The 7,142-nt window shown below is 39.3% G+C and overlaps 1 long non-coding RNA gene across 1 annotated transcript; it reads right to left on the bottom strand.

Moving 5' to 3' along the window:
• Nucleotides 2,960-3,713, bottom strand: LOC109832823. The gene is made up of 3 exons (XR_002244994.1): nt 3,564-3,713; nt 3,225-3,402; nt 2,960-3,125 (listed from the first exon to the last, which is right to left on the bottom strand). It is a non-coding gene; the product is annotated as an uncharacterized LOC109832823 (long non-coding RNA).

The raw sequence follows: 7,142 nt of genomic DNA, 5'->3' as shown, positions 1-7,142 counted from the left end.
GGGGATCACAAGGCTAGCAACATTTTTCAAATCCAGCAGATAAAGGCTAGGAGCATTTTCGAATCCATTAGTTTAGTCCAGCGAACAAAGAGGCCCACCCGAAACCATGGCCTATAATGGGGGGATCACAAGGCTAGCAGCATTTTTCGAATCCAGCAGATAAAGGTAGGAGCATTTTCGAATCCATTAGTTTAGTCTAGCGGACAAAGAGGCCCACCCGAAAATCATGGCCTATAAATACACTTACTTGTTGGCCTAGGGTTGAGTGCGAAGGAGGTGGGCAGTCGGCTATTTCTCTCTTTCTTTGGCAGCGTGCAGGTGTAAAGGACGACTAGCAAACAAGAGGAAAAAGTGCAGAGGTTCTTTGGGCTTGGTATGCGTGCAAGGCAGCAGGGGGAGAAAACCAGACTTGCTTGGACAGCGTGCAAGGGGATTCGCACAGAGGAGAAAAGCGGCTGTAACAAAGCCGACTTTGAGAGTTTTGTTGTGTAGTCTCTTGTGCTGATTTTGAGAGAGGAATTGAGAGATTAGATTGAGGGTTTATTTGTGAGATCTTGTGTGGTTATAAACCTATTTGTATTCTCTCTCCCTCTAATTGTAGATCCCCCCCTCCTTGCCCCGTGGACGTTTGCCGAACCATGTAAAATTGTTTGTTTTGTGTTTGTTGCCATTGTAATAGTTTTTAGGATCCCTCGACAAGTCAGTCCTAGAGCTGATGAGAGGAAGAGCTGATATTTCACTTTGTTGAGATATTCGCTTCAGATTCTTGTTTCCTTGGTGAGACGAGAATTCTTATTGAGATCTTCCTCTCTTATCGTGCACCAGAAACTCTGCTGAAATTTCCGCTACTCACAAATTTCTGCTAGCATTTCCTCTGAGATCCACGTAACTTGATTTAGTTTTGTGGGTTGCGTTCATATTGTAGAGATGGATGCAAATAAGGGTGAAAACAAACCAAATAATTAATAAATAGTTAGTTAATTGTTTGACTAACTATTGTTAATGTTCCATTAGGAAGTTCAGTTAACACTAAACAAATAATACTATGTATTTTGGTTCATTAACAAATAGACTTTAATCAAATATATATTCTTCGTTTGCTCATTAAATATTCATTTAAAAAACCTGGCCGCATATAATTTATATTATTACACAAATCCACTTATATTTTTACTTAAGTTTTATCTAATAATTTGGAGGGAATTAAAGAATATTCAATCAACTTTCTAATGAAATATTTGAATTGCATACATGCATTGTAATTATGAAGAGATAATTTGTATTTACACATTTAAATATTATTTAAAATCAAATTCTTTAGCATAGTGAATATACTTTGATATTTCATAAATATTTACCAAATATCGAGTGTTCGAGGTCAAATTCGGAAAATTCTAGATATGAATATTAGAATTGAGGTTCAAATTTGATAATTTTAAATAAATACGAGCACAAACATCTTAATATTCGATTAGGTTCGATCATTTGCGGCCCTATCTGCAACCATTATGGATCCCCCCAACCCCCTTCCTTTCATGATGCATTTGCCGAATATGCCCTACTTTTATAAATAAAACTATAAAACAAACTTCTTTAAATACAACTCCAACCAATATTCATTTAAAAAATCTAGTTTTGTCAATAAATTATATATTCATATATACACAAGAAGCTGGAAATAGTTGGCAGTTGGTGATCAACGCCAACAAACTCACACCACCATCTAGAATTGGAAGCTAAAAGCCCTATTGCTATGTTTGGGTTAGATATTATTTTGAGTTAATAAGCCTTTGTCTTTTAAAATAAAATAGTGAGGTGTTGGGTTTAAAAATTTGTTAGGGTTTAAGTTAAGACGATTTTGCAAATTTCGGACTAAATAATGGGAGGAGCGAGTTGTTATTGTAGTACTGGACTATTTACTGTAACCTTAATTCTTTAAATTTAAGCAAATCAAACTATACTTTATTTTGATTTGATTATCATTATGCCAAGATCTTAGAACAAATGATTTTCACAATGAACAATTAATTAAGAAAACGTACATTGATCCATGATTTGAAACTTGAAGAGAAATTGATTGCAAGATGAACAACCTTGAAGACTTGAGTTTCTCTCCCTTAACCCTCTTGAAGTTTTCCGAAATTTTATTGATGGAGAGAATTTTTTCGCATTCCCGGTAGAGAGAGGATCAAGCCTTTTAAATAGAATAATCACTCACACTCCATCAACGTGAGTAGTTATCTTAATTTATTGACAAATAGGAATTTAACATAAAAACGTGAGTGAGTAGTTATATAACTAAAATAAAACATGAGCAGTTTCTTAAACTAAAAACCATGGGAGTAAAAATGTGACCACTAAAGTTGGTTAAAAAATAAATAAACGTGGGCCACTAAAATCTAACATTCTCCCACTTTGCCCATGTTTCATAATTTAACATCATGATTTAATAACACAACATAATATGCATAGTGTAAGCTAATTCCATCATCATATTGATCAAACCATTAATCATCATTAAGTAGAAAACTAATAAGGATCATGACGGTTGTAGGTAATAAAAATTTACTTTAATCCCTATCAGAGAAGTTCAGAACAAGACTGCTAAAACCTCGCTAGAAATAGCAAAAAATGTGAAAACGCTGATATCTCTCAAACCAAAAGGAATTTGGCGAAACAGACACGAGCAAACCGAACTCTATGGGGTCGGTTTGGTCGGCTCCGTTTCGTCGAGATAGTCGATTTTTATTTATAATTCGTCCAATTCTGACTTACGGTTTGAAAGTTATGACCTGTTTTCGTAGCATGTTCTGGAGCTCACCTGTAAAGGAGTTTAGCTTGCCTGAATGAGGCTGGCTCGCCTGCACAATCTCACCTGCCAAGCTCGCCTGATAGTTAGAAACTCGCCTGCACAGCCTCACCTGCATGCTTGAGAGAAGAAAATTATTGCCAGAGAGAGTTTCAAATCAGATGGAGGTATTTCTTTTAAAAAACACACATGTAGTCAGAAAAATTAGTAAGGACATGAATTAAATGGCAAAATAGCCATGCCAATTATTGCCATTTCGTGCCTCTACTGACGAGCGACGATGAAGATGAAAATGAGGACGGATGGGTAATTCCACCTACCAAAGAAAAAGAGGAGGGAGATGATAACAAGATCGGTTCTTCGTATGGGATCATTCCTACCTTAAAGAGTACCAATGGAAAATATATGAACTTACTTCCAACAAAGTATACGCCTCAAAAACACTAGTGTACTTGGAGAAAGATGCAACATTGAGTCCGAGAGGATGGGGTCAATGGAGCTCTATGGAGGATAGCGAAGGCATTCGTAGCAGTGAACGACTCGGGCCATCAACAACTTGTTAGCCACTGGTATGAGATCCTACTTCTTTTCACCTTCAAATATAGTAAGCAAACTTTTTACATATTAATGAATTGGACTTAAAAGGTAAATTCAACAAAAACACATCATTTTACAATAATCATCAACGTCAATTAAAAAAACATGCATGTCATAAACCAAGAGAGATACAAGGATGTCATGCTTAAAGGGGTACCTTCTCAGTCACGTCCTATATTTGCTCATGGATGAAATTCATACCATTTTCTCGAAGTTATGAATCCAACTGGTTCTAAGTGGTACTTCTCAATCATAAAAGAAGCATAGACCACCAGATTCATCGTATCTGAAGACCTTCAAATACCAAGGTTTAACACGAATACACGTTCCAATGCATTTATACCATGATGAGCAATGGGGATCGTTTATGGACATACTTCACCAAATATTTCCTTATCTTCCCATAAAACCTTAAGCACGTACATATTGTCAGGTGCCTAATATTCCAAACCCACCGAAAGTGCACAGCCACATATGTTGAAAATTTGAGAAGAAAACAAAAGAGCGGACCCCACAGCTACAGTAAAATATTAATATTTTAATGTGCATAGTATTTTTCTAAAAACTATAAATAGGGCTCCAAATCCTTAAGGAAATTTCATCCCAGAAACAACTTCTTATATAAGAAGAGTGAGAGAGAAAAAAATAGAGAGAGTTTCTCCTTGTAAAGAGAGAGTTTGTAACTCCAGAGTTTTTTCCTCATAGTGAATTCTTCTATCCTTGCCCGTGGACGTAGGCAATCAAGTGCCGAACCACGTAAATCTGTGTGTCCAACATTTTATCTCTACTTTTGCTCTACTATTGCTGCGACCCTGCTCTATTAGGCCCCGGGTTTGTCCCAACAAATCAGAGCCAACTTAGGGTACTTGTATATATCTACTTATCGTATGCTCTGTGGCTGCCACCAAAGGTGGATCCTCCACATCAGAAAATAAGTTAGGTTATTATTTACCCTTTGGAGGTGACGGGTACTATTCACGAGTACGGTACTGTTCACAAATACAGCACTATTCACAAGTACGACATTATTCACAGATACGGTTACTGTCCATAAATACAGTACTATTTACGTGAAATAGTAAGAAGTTACTGTTCATGGTAGAAGCAATGGCGGCGAAGTTCAAGATCGAGAAATTCGACGGGAATAATTTCTCATTGTGGAAGTTGAAGATAAAGGCTATCTTGAGAAAAGATAATTGTCTGGCGGCCATCGGTGCAAGGCCGGACGACATCACAGATGATAAGAAGTGGAACGAGATGGACGAAAATGCTATTGCAAATCTCCATCTGGCATTAGCAGACGGGGTGCTGTCAAGCATAGAGGAGAAGAAGACAGCAAAGGAGATCTGGGATACTCTAACAAAGCTATATGAGGCGAAATCCATGCACAATAAAATCTTCTTAAAAAGGAGACTTTACACTCTGAGGATGGCAGAATCTACATCGATGACCAACCACATCAACACCCTAAACACACTGTTCTCCCAACTCACAACGTTGGGATATACAGTTGGTGCGAATGAACGTGCAGAACTTCTACTTCAGAGTCTACCTGACTCGTATGATCAACTCATCATCAACCTGACGAACAACGTCCTCACGGACAATCTAGTCTTCGACGATGTTGCAGCCGCTGTTCTGGAGGAAGAAAATCGGCGCAAGAACAAGGAAGACAGGCAGACAAGTTCGCAGCAAGCGGAGGCCTTATCGGTGACGAGAGGAAGATCAACAGAACGTGGCTCCAGTGGGAGTCATGCCCATGGTAGATCGAAATCACGAAGTAAGAAGAATATCAAATGCTACAACTGTGGCAAAAGAGGGCACGTCAAATCGGAGTGTTGGCACAACAAGAAGAGTGGAGATAAAAAGTATTCAGAGCCATCAACATCTCAAGGATGCGTTGTCAGCACGTCAGAGGATGGTGAAATTCTATTCAGTGGAGCAACCACTGTTGATGAAGGCAGAAAGAAGTTTGCTGATGTCTGGCTTCTAGATTCAGCAGCCTCTTGGCACATGACCTCTCGGAGAGATTGGTTTCACAAATATGAACCTATCTCAGGAGGATCTGTATTCATGGGGAATGATCATGCCTTAGAGATTTGTGGTATTGGTACTATCAAAATCAAAATGTTTGATGGTATAATACGCACCATTCAAGATGTGCGACATGTGAAGGGCTTGAAGAAGAATCTATTGTCTTTGGGACAATTAGATGAGCTCGGGTGCAAGACTCATATAGAAAATGGAGTCATGAAGATTGTTAGAGGGGCGCTTGTGGTGATAAAAGGAGAAAAGATAGCTGCAAATCTGTACATGCTCAAGGGAGAGACTCTGCAGGAAGCTGATTCATGTGTGGCATCAACCAGCCGTGGAGAAGAACAAACCATGATGTGGCATCGCAAGCTAGGCCACATGTCAGAACGAGGCTTGAAGGTTCTCTCCGATCAGAAACTGCTTCCTGGACTTAATTCGGTAGCTCTTCCATTCTGCGAGCATTGTGTTACAAGCAAGCAACATCGACTGAAGTTCAACACATCGAGTTCTAGAAGCAAGGCTATTCTGGAACTGGTTCATTCTGATGTATGGCAAGCACCAGTTACATCCTTAGGAGGAGCAAAGTACTTTGTGTCCTTTATTGATGATTACTCCAGGAGATGTTGGGTGTATCCTATCAAGAAGAAGGCGGATGTGTTCTCAGTCTTTAAAGCCTACAAAGCGCGGGTCGAGCTTGAATCTGAGAAGAAGATCAAGTGCTTGAGAACAGATAATGGAGGAGAATACACAGACGGTGAATTCCTAGCATTCTGCAAGCATGAAGGCATCAAAAGACAATTCAGTACGGCTTATACTCCTCAACAAAATGGAGTGGCGGAGCGGATGAACAGAACTCTGTTGGAAAGAACAAGAGCTATGTTGGCTACTGCAAATCTGGAAAAAGTCTTTTGGGCGGAAGCAGTAAAAACCGCCTGTTATGTGGTGAATCGATCTCCATCAACTGCAATACAATTAAAGACGCCGATGGAGATGTGGACTGGCAAGCCAGCTGATTATTCTAACCTCCATATATTTGGATGTCCAGTGTACGTAATGTACAATGCCCAAGAAATTACAAAGCTGGATTCAAAATCCAGAAAATGCATATTCTTGGGGTATGCTGATGGAGTAAAGGGGTATCACTTGTGGGATCCCACTACCTATAAGGTTATCATCAGCATAGATGTTATCTTTGTAGAAAATCAACTACAAAGTGGTGAAAAAGAAAGCAGTTCGAGGAAGGACTCAGAGACTGTAGCTGTTCAGGTAGAAGATAATCCGAATTCTTCTGAAGCGACACCGGAGCATGATGTACAAGAACCAGTCGAGGCCGAGGCTCCAGAAGTTCGAAGGTCAACTCGTGAGAGAAGACCACCGACTTGGCACTCGGAGTATATTACGGAGAGTAATGTTGCATACTGTCTTCTAACAGAAGATGGAGAGCCATCAACTTTTCATGAAGCTATAAATGGCACAGATGCATCTTTGTGGATGGCAGCAATGCAGGAAGAAATTGAAGCTCTCCATAAGAACAAGACTTGGGAACTTGTGTCACTGCCACAAGGAAGAAAGACCATTGGAAACAAATGGGTCTACAAGATCAAGCGAAATGGCGATGATCAAGTGGAGCGGTATCGTGCTAGATTGGTGGTAAAAGGATATGCTCAGAAAGAAGGTATTGATTTTAATAAAATATTTTCTC

The sequence above is a fragment of the Asparagus officinalis genome, chromosome 3 (genome assembly GCF_001876935.1).
Source record: "Asparagus officinalis chromosome 3, Aspof.V1, whole genome shotgun sequence".
Classification (NCBI taxonomy): domain Eukaryota; kingdom Viridiplantae; phylum Streptophyta; class Magnoliopsida; order Asparagales; family Asparagaceae; genus Asparagus; species Asparagus officinalis.
This window is presented reverse-complemented; position numbering and strand designations above follow the sequence as displayed.